General features: G+C 40.6%; 1 long non-coding RNA gene across 1 annotated transcript in view; it reads left to right on the top strand.

The window, feature by feature from the left end:
- Window positions 1-9,990, top strand: part of LOC108528391 (uncharacterized) — a 32,825-nt gene extending 22,835 nt beyond the window's left edge. The window contains exons 2-3 of the long non-coding RNA XR_001885123.1: window positions 2,981-3,177; window positions 9,900-9,990. This is a non-coding gene — a long non-coding RNA (uncharacterized LOC108528391). The remainder of the gene's footprint in view (window positions 1-2,980; window positions 3,178-9,899) is intronic.
- Window positions 9,991-12,989: the final 2,999 nt, after the last annotated feature.

Below are 12,989 nucleotides of genomic sequence, written 5' to 3'. Positions count from 1 at the left end.
AGCACATCTCTTAAAAGGCTACAGTGTTTCATCCCTTTTTTTCTATTAACACACTTCATTTTTAATATTAACTCAAGGTGACACAACTAGCAAAAGAGACGGGGTCTCCACACCTGTGCCTCCTGACTGCTGTCATTCATTGTGAATTAACATATATGTTCCATTACCCTGGAACAAAACTAGCAGAGCTTCTCAATTCTTGTTAAAAAATAATAGCTTTCCTTTCAGAGAGAAAAGGATGATGTTTACACAAAAATGGACAGGCTTTAGAATAAATATTTATCTGGCAGGAGAAGGAACCTAGATGTATCAGATTATCTTAAGAAAATCATGCGGCCGGGCGCGGTGGCTCAAGCCTGTAATCCCAGCACTTTGGGAGGCCGAGACGGGTGGATCACGAGGTCAGGAGATCGAGACCATCCTGGCTAACATGGTGAAACCCCGTCTCTACTAAAATACAAAAAAAACTAGCCGGGCGAGGTGGCGGGAGCCTGTAGTCCCAGCTACTTGGGAGGCTGAGACAGGAGAATGGCGTGAACCCGGGAGGCGGAGCCTGCAGTGAGCTGAGATCTGGCCACTGCACTCCAGCCTGGGGACAGAGCGAGACTCCGCCTCAAAAAAAAAAAAAAAAAAAAGAAAATCATGCATAGCTGTTAGAATCAGCTTTGACTAAACGGGGATAATATGATGAATAGCAAACATAATATATGCAAATAACTTCGCATTATAAATACCTATTGTTTTCACTTTCCATAAACTGTGGTAATCAAAATAAAAATGATAAACCGATGGGGGGAAACGTGGGGGTTGGGAAGCTGAGGGAGGGCATTCGGGTTTGGCTCCGTCAAATTATGTACCCTTTTATTATCCAAGTTAATGGTATTGTGTTTATAAGCATTTGTGCCCTAATTCATTTCCCCAGGCTGCAAACAATTTCCTTGTGCTCAACCAGATTCATCAGTCCTCCTAGTAGATAATCCTGCTTCACAGTTTGTTCCCAAATGAGTTTAGTATGAATGGAGCTTCCAGTCTGAAACCATACACATCTTCCTCATCCTTACGTCTCTGCCAAAGCCCTGTCCTGCAGACTCCAACCCTTCCAGTCCATCTCACGGTGGATACTCCCAGGCAGTTCACATAGCTTCATTTATGGCATATAGCATAGTTACCAGATGAAGTACAGGAAACCCCAGTTAAATATGAGTATAAGATAAATAGTGAATAATTTGAAAGTATAGTGTGTCTCATATTCTATGGAACATACTTCTACTAAAAAATATGCATTATTTATCCGGTATTCAAATTTAACACCATGCACTTTTATTTGCACAGTCTGACAATCCTCTATTGAGGTCATCATGTTTCCACCTTCCAAAACGTATCTGTCAGAAAATACACATTTTTACTCTAGCTGAAGATGACTAGTTTAAGGAAAGCTGCGGTAAAACTTAAACGCTATCTTCCTTAATTCCTTTACTTTACACTGAGCACATCAAAAACACAGTCTAATGTGGCCACTAAATCAATGCAATAAGAAAACGCGAAGCATTATTGCCACATTTACTGTCCAATACTGTTCCTGTGAATTAAGAAAATGCACACAATATTACAACGTATTTTGCAATAAGATGTGTCAGGGTCAAGCACATGTCACAAATCTATCCGAGTGGTGTTTGTACAGGATAGAAAGAGATGAAGAAGATATTTGTATTGAAGGGGGAAATGAAATGCAACCATAACAGGGACACATACAAACCCTTGATGTTTCTGTGCCATGAGATGAGGAGTATAATTACATCAAATCTCTGCACTCGTATCCAGACAAGAAAAGAAGACAAAATAAAGAAACAAGTCCTTGAAAGAAACACAGCATTTCTATCCAGTGAGGAATATGAAGATATACCGGAATACATTTGTGGCCCGTCAGCACTGCTGGTCTGAGAAGCACTGCCATCGTGTTCACAAACTTTGGAATAGGTTCATTTGAGCTTCCCTAGTTCTGCCACACACTCTCCAGACAACCTGGGACAAGTTTCTGAGCCTCGGTTTCCATATCTGTAAAAGGGGAATAAGAATGCTCATCCCCCAGGATTTCTGTGAGAGTTAAATGAGATAATGTATGAAACTGCCTTGATATAAGACCTGACAGATCAACGCATGTATGATAAATGGTTTACTATTATTGTTATAGAATGGGATATGATATTATTATCTAGATTTCTAATGTGTCTTCCAAACTACAATCTAAATGTTATGAGTAAATCAAGGATGTTTTAAGTTTTTTTCTGCCTCTCTTCACTCCCCACCTCTCAATAAACACTTATGCATGATTAATTGTAATTGAGTAAGGAGAACAGATTTAGATGAGAACCATGAAGAATCGTTTTTAAAAGACAGAGAGACTCTAGGAAGTGCTGTCATGGGTTTTAAGTTTAGAGACAAGAAGCGCTGACTGTGATATGGGTGACAAATTAAGGAACCGACAGGAGCCAGATTCTTCAAAATTAGCCACTTTTGATCCATCTTTTTTATTCTCATTTTATTATGACGTAGATATAGAAACTATTTGTTTTCTTTTTTGTCTATAAAAACATCAGGGGTCCAACCACAGCAATATATAGAAAGGAACACTGAAGCTAGCTTCAGGGAGGCAAAAGGGAGTGGTGGGGCTTGCAGTAACCTAGTGTGGGTATCAGCACACACCCTGTTGAAAGAGAGCAGCTGGCTTCCTCAGGCGGGAAGGCAGGGCTGGTGTTGCCCGAGCTTCCTGTTTTTGATAAAATGATAGGAATACATGTATTTGTGTTGAATCTCCCAATTTTAAAACAGTGACTCAAAAATATCTAAAGCAGTGCGTGAGTAAAATAAAAAAAGAGTCCCATGCCTGCAAGACAAAATTGGGAACATCGGGCTGTTGGTGTGTATACTTTTTCTTTAAGTCACAAAAGAATGATTATCTTGTCCACTACTTTTGTTTCAGATGAGAAAACCTGAGACCCAGACGAGGGAAACCGCTTTCCACGGTTCATCGTGAACAACTGGCCAGGATGGGACAGACGTCCATACATAGCTTCATTCCAGCCTTCATTCTCAGAACCAAAAGAAGGCCGTGGCCTGGGCTGCACCTGAGCCTGGCTTCGCGTAGGAGGGATTCTGGCTCCTGACGATGACCTCAAGGTTAGAATGAATGCCGAAGATGCCTTTTCTGTGTGTGCTTTCCTTTTTTAAATAAAATCCAAATTGCTTTTATTTCATGAAGAGCAACTACATTTCCAGGTTGCTTTAGTCTTCTAGGGATCCTTGGCCAGACCTACCCTGTGTTAGGTTCCTTATCTGTAAAACGGGGAGGGTCTCACGAACTCACAGGTGTGGTATGAGGACTGAATCGATCACCTGCAGTGGCGATCCTAACCTCCAACTTTCCCTAAGAAACAATTCCATTTTATGCATAAAAATTAATGCTTGTAACATGTGTTTATCCAAAATGAGACCAACAAAAGATGATTCTCCTCCGATAGTGCAAACTAATAAATAAGACACATTTTGAGGTTTATTCTAATTAATAAAAGCATTATATCCATTAAAGAGTCGTAACTTAATTCTATCTTCTTAAAAGAAGTAGCTTACATTGTTCATAATTGTGTTAAATGTTAACACTTGCATCATGAGTTACTTCAGAGAAAGGGTAATAAGCCCCATGTGGCTCTCTGCCTCTCTTTGTTAAAAGGCAATCACAGAAACAGGCACACATGCGTTTAAAAGCCTCGGAAAAAGATCTTTCTTGTAGAATTAACATTGGTCTTCAATAGCTTGTCCCACTTTTGCATTCTTGTTCACAGATGAAATAGTTGTTCTCCATTGTAAGGCAAAACCACTTTGAGGACTCAGGGTTCAATCCTGTTGCTATTCTCAGAATTCACTTCTAGTGATACGGTATTTTTTCTTTGTAATTTCATTACAAAAAAAAATGTTTGTAGGCTACTTCTGAGCCATAAGCTTTGATTACTTTAATGATCACACAACATATTCTGGAAGCATGTTTTCTAAGTGCATCCTGGTGTGTGAGTATTTAATTATATTACATGAAATAATTGATAGCTGAGAAGAAGACAAGGTTAACTTTGGTAAGGGAAAATGTGAAAATTGCCCTCTAATTCTTTTCTAATGAAAGCGTGTGTGTGTGTGTGTGTGTGTGTGTGTGTGTGTGTGTGTAAAATAGTAGTAACATATATAACACAACAACATATTCCCTAAACATTTTGTGTCAAGTACTGTGTTAGGCAGTGAACTCCAAATTTGACCAAGACGCAGACTTTGTCCTGAGATTCTTAGAATCTCCAAGGGAGGACATGGCACCTGTGGAAGTCATCGTTTTGATCATTTTGCAAGGTGGACACTGGTCAGGATAATGACGGAGATGTAGATCTGATGTCCAGAATCTCAGGAGTGTGAACGTCTGTTTCTCCACCATAAAACAGGAAACGTCATTCCTGGGGAAGAACACCAATGAACAGGCACCTCCTTAGAGAGATGGTGCATTTATAACCAGGAAGAAAGGAAACAAAAGTTCAATATGAGAACAACCTTCACAAATGGGAAGAAGAGAGATCTTGGCTGATTTTACCTCTGTAATTATGGCAAAGGGACAACTGAATGGGTGGAAAGGCAACATGCAGTCCTTCCTTTGGAGTAAGGTTATTAATTTTGGTTTTATCTCTGTATCTCATTTACACAGGGTTCAGGAAACATTTTGTGATGACAGCTGTATTAGATTCCTAGGGGCTACATAATAAAGTACCATCAACTACTTGGCTTAACACAACAGAAATTCTTGTCTCGCAGTTCTGGAGCCTGGAAATCTAGAACCAAGGTGCCACAGGGTTGCTCTCTACTGGAGACTCTGAGAGAAAGTCTATTCCAGGCCTCTGTCTGAGATTCTGATAGTTTCCCACACACTTTGGTGACTCTTGACATTATTCTAGTCACTGCTTCAGTCTTCACCTGATGGTATCCCTGTGAGTTTATCTCTGTTTTCTCTCATTATACAAACACCAGTCATATTGAACAAGGGGCCCATCCTGCTCCAGTATGACTTCATCTCAACCCAGTTACATCTGCAGAGACCCTATTTCCAAATAAGGTTGCACTTCACATGTATCAAGATTTAGGACTTCAACACATCTCTTAGGGAGACAAAATTCAGTGCATCAAATTGTACTTAAAATAAATATTTTACGTGGGCTCAATTATATATAAGTAGCCTGAAGAGTCCCATAGACAAGCATATAAACATGAATGGATTTCCAAAATACAGTGTTAAGTAGAAAATGTTAAGAAAAAAAATGACTAAGAATAAGAGCACAATACTATTTATTTATATGGAAGCTGTGTCACCAGCTAATTACTATATATCTTTCAGGAATAAACATTTTTAAGCACAAATATCAAATAGATTAGTGTAGTACCTATGGGGAAAAAAGAATGATGGGTGGGGGTGGGGATGAGATGAGTGGTTTAAAACAATGGCCCCAGATTACTTGAAATTTGTCCCATTTAGGTGTAGGTTCTACATCTCTTCCTCTTGAGTTCGAGTGGGTTTTCGACGGTTTCAGCCATTAAAGTATGGCAGAAGTGATGCCTTCAGCATATTTGGTTCTCTTAGGACTCTTGCCCTGGAGGAAGCTAGCTGACACATGAGAAGAAGCCATGTGCAAATACACAGTCAACAGCCCCAGCTGAGCTACAAGTTGACAGGTGGCATCAGCTGCAGCCGTGTGAGTGCACCATCTTAGACTTGCAGCTCAGTTGAGCCTTCAGACGACTGCAGCCCCAGCTGATAGCTTATTTTAATTGCATGAGATCCCGCACAAAACTACTGAGCTGATACCTTGATCTATAAAATTAGGAGTAAAATCATAGTTATAGGCTGGGGGTAGTGGCTCATGCCTGTAATCCCAGCACTTTGGGAGGATGAGGCCAGGTGGATCAAAAAGTCAGCTGTTCAAGACCAGCCTGACCAACATGGTGAAACCCCGTCTCTACTAATAATAGAAAAATTAGTCGGGCATGGTGGCATGCACCTATAATCCCAGCTACTTGGGAGTAAATTGCTTGAACCCGGGAGGTGGAGGTTGTGGTGAACTGAGATTGTGCCACTGCACTCCAACCTGGGTGACAGAGCGAGACTCCATCTCAAAAAAAAAATTCATAGTTGTGTTAAGTTGCTAAGTATTGGAATCATTTGTTAATACAGCAATTCTTAACTAGAACATAAACAGAAACAATGAAATTAAACAAAAAGGGAGGCCTTGAATGGGTGAATATTGATAATGTTCTATTATACAGCGGGCAGTATATTGGAGTGAAGGTGACTGAGACAGGGAGTGACCGGGAATATGTGTTGACAAAGAGAGCACAGGATTGTCCAGAGACGGCAACTTATTCGAACTCCATAGAGCAGTAAACACATCAGAGGAAACCTACTGTGAGCTAAATTCAGCTTCCAAGGCCCAGGGTTTGTTCTCAAACTCTGACCTAGGTACATACTTATCCAGCTCCCCCATCCCTAAATCAAAGCAGACACACAAGTGCTTGGCATATGCTAATAGGTGAACATGGATTTTAAGATAAACCCCATCTTGAAGCACTCAAAAATATCAGGCAGACAACCCCCTATTTCCAATGAAAAGATTAATAAAATTGCTAGTGTAAATATTTAGATCTTAGAGATCTAGGTACGATAATAAAACATTGATTTTATAGTTTTAGCTCTATATAGTTTTAAGACACATGTTATACAAAATAACACAGGAATGTAGATATAAATTTCCACTTAATTAAAGGAATAATTTTATTCATATTGTCTTGGCTCACGTATTAGACTTCAGTGCTTTCTTCATCACTCATGGAGTTATCTGACTGGGTGCTCAGAATCCATCATATTCACTTCTGTCTATGTGTTTTAAGAGAAAAATACATATATATCTATTATTTTCAATACAAGCACAGTGTGTGTATATATACACACACATATACATATACATATATGTCTGTGTATATGTATATATGTGTATATGTATGTATGCATACATATATACATATATGTATACAAAATGTAGATATACACATACATATGTATACATATCTTTATTGAAATTACATATATATACACATATTTATATATGTAGGTATATGTGTGTGTGTATATATATACTGTGCTTGTTTTGAAAATAAACCAAACTACTTGTGTCAATGTGCATTGCTTTAAGGTCTTTTTGGTTGTTGTTGTGTAATGTTATATTGGCAGCTACTTACCACATTGTGTTTTCATGGGATCTTAAAACTGCAGGTAGGAAACTAAACTTCACGGTCTACCAGCTTGTAAGAATAATTAAAAAATTGTTACCACACGCCTTCATCCCTTTTTTCACTAGCTGCATGAGTAGACTTCTTTTAGAATCTAAAATTAGCACCAATAGAAGTTGTTTCTGGCTGATTGGTCTCCCCTAGACGTACTTTGTGTTAAAAAAAAAATGTGATTGGGAGGTCAGCACATAACATGCACTATTTTTCTCAGTGTTAATGTGAGGGAAAGCTTTATTTTGTATTTAGGCATATAGGGGAATTGTCACCCTCCCTTACAATAAACATTAGCATGCTCTGTGTCTTTACATTGCACAGAGAACCCTGGACTCAGCAAACTCTCTTCTGTTATGATGCCAACCCACCATGTTTATGTCCTGTGAGTTCACAGACCTCTAAAGGCATCTGTCATCCAAGGTAGAGGGTGAAAAGGTGATGCTGAGGAGGACCCTGATTGTCAGCGGTCTACCTCTGCTTTCACTAAAGAGCCACTCACGTCTTGGTATCAGACGGCCTAGGTGGAAGTCACTATGAAATACCCACATGCACATGGCTAACTTATTCTGATAAGCGTTGTGTTGCCAGAAGACAAGTTGGTGCCTAAATATATACAACAGACTTAGAGGTAATCTGTAATTCATGGTGAAGTTCAACTCCTATTTTAATTTTTGCCTGAAATGTACAAATTCCCATATCATATGTCTAACTCCCTTCTGAACCATGACGAGAAGATAATTTCACTTCAATTCCATCCATTCATTTCTTTCTATTTTCCCACACTCATCCACTCTGTAAATGAATAATTACCAAACGTAAGAGAGTAATGATGCATGCACTATTTGGCTTAGAGGCTCAAAAATGGCAGGCACAAATAATTATTTTGATAAACATCAATGAAAATTTTTATGCTTTAATTATTGGCTCAAATGAAGTAGAGGTCACTGCTTGCTCATTCTGTCTTCCCCACACCCTCTAAATCACCTGTCAGTTTAAAGTACATTTTAGGAGATTCAAAGCAAGACAAGTGACTTTTGTAGCACGGCTCTGGTTACATCTCTCAGTGATGTGGAAATTTTGTGCCCTTGTTTCTTAGGAAAGCTCTTCTCTAAACTGATCTAGCCAGATGCAGAGATTTGCATGAGAACATCCAATAGATAGACAAATGGGAAAGAGTGACAGGGATTAAGGATGAAAATGGAGATTTCTCTGCTGCTAGGAAACATTGGTGTCTTCTTAATACTATCAATTCAGCATGAAGGGAGAAATGGGTGTTTGCTCTGCCATCTTGTTGAAATGCCCATAGTGGGTAAAACAAACTCCACCCTCCTTCATTCCATAGGTCAGAGCTAAAAGCTGCATTGGCCACTATAGTGGCTTTGTGAATGGCAGAGCTGTCATGGACCAAAGTGGAATCTGGAGAGAACAGTGTGTAAAGTGTTGTGGGAAATTCTAATTAGAATCAGACGGAGGTGTCTTTGGTTTGTTTATCTGTGGTTGCTGTTATTGTGGTTTGTTCTGTTTTAATGGAATTCTAATGTACATGGGCACAGACAGATGCACAGTTAGAAAAAGAAGCAAAACAGGAAGGTAAAACTGAATGACTCCCTAAGCTCTTATTGATAGAAGTATGGGCATGATGGTAGGTGGCTGTTAGGCCATTGGTCTTGAAGGCTACTCATGCCGTCATGTCTTGCCTTAAAAGACAACTCTATTTTCTCTGCTCTAAGTAGTAGAGCCATTGTATCTCCTTGTGGCCACAGATAGTATTATACATACTCACAGATAGTATTATACGTACTCTAATTTCAAGATCTGTAATTTAGTTGATCAAAATATTAGGTTTTACCAAAAGTACAAATATTCCCAGGCAATGCAGAAGAGCCATGCCTGGGAATATTTATTAATGATTATTTATTGGTACAGTTTTAGGATAACACTAAATTACTCTTTTGATAAAACTGTTCTTTTAAAATAACTCTTTCTTCTGTAATTAGAAAAAAAAATCAAGTTAAAGGCACAAATGAACATTTTCCCTAAGTGCTAGGAATCGAACATTTGTTTTAGGTGAAATGAGTTTTAAAGTAATTGTCAGTCATTCAACTAAAAGTGAAAGCAGTCAGACAACTAGAAATCTGGATTAGCTTCAGATTGAGTTGGAGTCAACTTTATTTTCATATCTCGTGGCTCAGTTTGATATGCATGATATTTGAAAATGATAAAGTCCAAATATATAAATTCTTGATGCAATTCTCAAATACAAGCTAGAGACTCAAAGACAAGACTTAAAACTGTGTCTTATTTATCTGAGTTTTCCTAGCACAGAACACACAGACTTCATAGTGTTGTTGGCTAAATGAATGGTACGCAGACACCAAGGTCCATGAAAAAAGTAAGCAAAAGGCAGAAATATTTTGGCACATGTGAGAAAGCATTGAGGTGGATGAGGCTTGGAGCCACAGGTGCTAAACCCAGGTGTGTGACTAACTCACCACTTATCTTAGGTAATGTCCCTTTACTAATCTAAGTTTCAATTACAGCCTTTACAGATTAGGAATGGACTCCTGCACCCTGCAGAACCCTGGCTTCCTGTCACTGTTATGATGCTAACACACAAGGATGAACACGTGGACCTGCGGTGAAGATTTGAACTGAGCTGTGAGTGTTTTCCTGTCTCTGTTCCTCTTGCTATACCAAAAACCAGAGCTCATTTCCCTTGCTGTTGTTTCCGCTTTTTACTGATCAATTAAGAAAGCATTGATTGAGTACTGACTGTATGCAATGGAACAGTGGAAATGTGCTCTAGGATTCAGGGGTGATAATGGCAGCAGATATTCATTATGAAAGCGACCCCAGTGAAGACAGCAGTTTCTGGCTTCATGGAGATCATAGCCTGGCGATATGATAGAGACATGTCCACCCATCCATCCACCCATCCTGCGAGCACTGGCTGAACAGACTGTGTTGAATGTAACAATGGAATCATGTCACCAGGTTTACGGGTGATGATGATGGCAGATTTTCATGATAGAGAGGTCGCCCCAGAGGGAAAAACAGTCTCTGGATCACAGACGCATTTTCCATTTGTTAGGCGCAATCTGCACCAGGAAGCTTCTCAGTGCAGCTGACCCTTCCGCCAAATTCTCTACAGCTGACCCCTCCCCAAATGCTCTACAGCTGACCCTTCCGCCAAATGCTCTACAGCTGACCCCTCCCCAAATGTTCTACAGCTGACCCCTCCCCAAATGCTCTACAGCTGACCCCTCCCCAAATGCTCTACAGCTGACCCCTCCCCAAATGCTCTACAGCTGACCCCTCCCCAAATGTTCTACGACTGACCCCTCCCCAAATGCTCTACAGCTGCATTCCTGAACCCTTATCTAGGCGCCACAGCAAGGTCACCAGACTTGCTACACTGAGCAAACCCTGAATACAGCCCTCCAGGCGGCCCAGGGGAGGTCAGGAGAAATGTGGATAAACTTAAGTCACACCCTCTTGCAAATTCCTCCGGTCACGCGATGATATGTGGTCAAGTAAACTGATGAACAACCCCAGGGTCTCTCTCCTCAATATAAACCCCTCACTTTGTAAGCACAGGGCTGCCTCCTCTGACTGTGGTGAAGGAGCCCGGCAGGTTAGTAAACTTACTTGCCTTACCTTGGGTCTCTCTCGTCCTTTCTCTCCGCTAACCTTATACCATTCATTTCTTCTTACAGCAATCATTAAACACAACGGGACGGTGGAAACTGCTCTTACACATTTTGGGTGCTAGTAACAGCAGATTTTAATTAGGGAGGCCACTGTAATGGGAAAAAGAGATCCCGGCCTGTTGAACATCAGAGACATCAGTGAGAAAGACACGTTTATTCATTTGTTCATACTCAAAAATTGCTTGGCCACCCACTATGTTTTTGTTATTTTATGGGGCATGGTCAATACAGATATAAATGAGATGTCCTGAAGGAAGTCATATTCTGTTTTGTTGTTGTTGTTGTTGTTGTTGTGACAGTTTCACTCTTGTCACCCAGGCTGGAGTGCAGTGGAATGATGGTGGCTCACTGCAACCTCCACTTCCTGGGGTCAAGCGATTCTCCTGCCTCAGCCTCCCGAGTAGCTGGGAATATAGGCGCCTGCCACCACACCCAGTTAATTTTTGTATTTTTAGTAGAGACAGTTTTCACCATGTTGGCCAGGCTGGTCTTGACCTCAGGTGATCCACCACATTGGCGTCCTAAAGTGCTGGGATTTCAGGTGTGAGCCACTGGGATTTCAGGTGTGAGCCACTGGGATTTCAGGTGTGAGCCACTGGGATTTCAGGTGTGAGCCACTGCACCTGGCCGGAATTCATATTCTTGTAGAAAAGACAGACAATGTAGACGGCTCCCACAGAGGCAGCAAGAATCATGATAGAGTTTGCATAGGCTGCTCTGGGAACACAAAGAAAGGCAAGTCCTTATGCAGCCCTGAGCAGGTTGAAGAACTGGAGAGTGTCATGAGGTTTCCTAGAAGAAATGAGGTCCAAAGTAATCATTAAACATTAGCAAGCATAGCCTGAAGAATTTTGAGCAGGGTGCTGCCAGCAGGGGCATCAGCATGTGAAAAGACTCAAAGGGGAGACAACACAGCATGTTTAGGAGTCTGCACCTGAGCTTCCTGTATTTGGGGACCTGGACGTGGGACATAATGGGGAGATATTTGGCTACATATGTAGGTACAGGTGAGATAAGGCGGATCTTTGAGGCCATGCTAAGAAATGGGGAATGGATAAGTGGTATGGGCAGGGAAGTACCTAAGCAGAAGGGGTATTACTGAGGAAAGAGAGAGACCCTCTTATATTTTATATTGTTTTATACTCAGGACCTGTTTTAAGAAAAAAAACAAGGAAGTAAAACCAAAGACAGGCAACCGAGCGCCAGGCCCAAAACCAGGCCTGGGCCTGCCTGGCCTAAACCCAGTAGTTAAAAATCAACTCATAACTCAGAAACGGATGTTATTCATAGATTTCAGGCATTGTATAGAACAACATTGTGAAACTCCCTGCCCTGTTCTGTTTCACTCTGACCACCTGTGCATGGAGCCCCTGTCATGTACCCCTGCTTGCTCAAATCAATCATGACCCTTTCATGTGAAATTTTTAGTGCTGTGAGCCCTTAAAAGGGATAGAAATTGTGCACTCGAGGAGCTCGGATTTTGAGGCAGTAGCTTGCCGATGCTCCCAGCTGAATAAAGCCCTTCCTGCTACAACTTGGTATCTGAGAGGTTTTGTCTGTGGCTCCTCCTGCTACTTTACAATGGTTTTTCCAGTTGCAGTGCAGAAAATTGATTACATAAAAGGAAAGGTTGATATTGGTGAATCTAATAATGGGAGATCTCTGTGTGCAGAAAAGGCCCGGAATTTGGTCATTCCTTGGGGCTGTCATATAAAAGGAAACAAAGGAAGAAAAAGAAAAGAAAAAGAAAGAAGGGAAAGAGGAAGGAAGGAAAGAAGAAAAGAAGAAAAGAAGGAAGGAGGGAAGAAAAGAAGAAAGGAGGGAAGAAAATAAAAGGAAGGAAAGAAGGAGAAAGCAAAAGAAAGAAAGAAAGAAAAAGAAAGAAAGAGAAAGAAAGAAAGAGCGAGGGAGGGAAGGAAG

Source organism: Rhinopithecus bieti, unplaced genomic scaffold, assembly GCF_001698545.2.
Source record: "Rhinopithecus bieti isolate Rb0 unplaced genomic scaffold, ASM169854v2 scaffold_5246, whole genome shotgun sequence".
In the NCBI taxonomy this organism is placed as follows: domain Eukaryota; kingdom Metazoa; phylum Chordata; class Mammalia; order Primates; family Cercopithecidae; genus Rhinopithecus; species Rhinopithecus bieti.
Note: the sequence above shows the minus strand (reverse complement) of the source record. Positions and strands in the feature narration are given on the sequence as shown.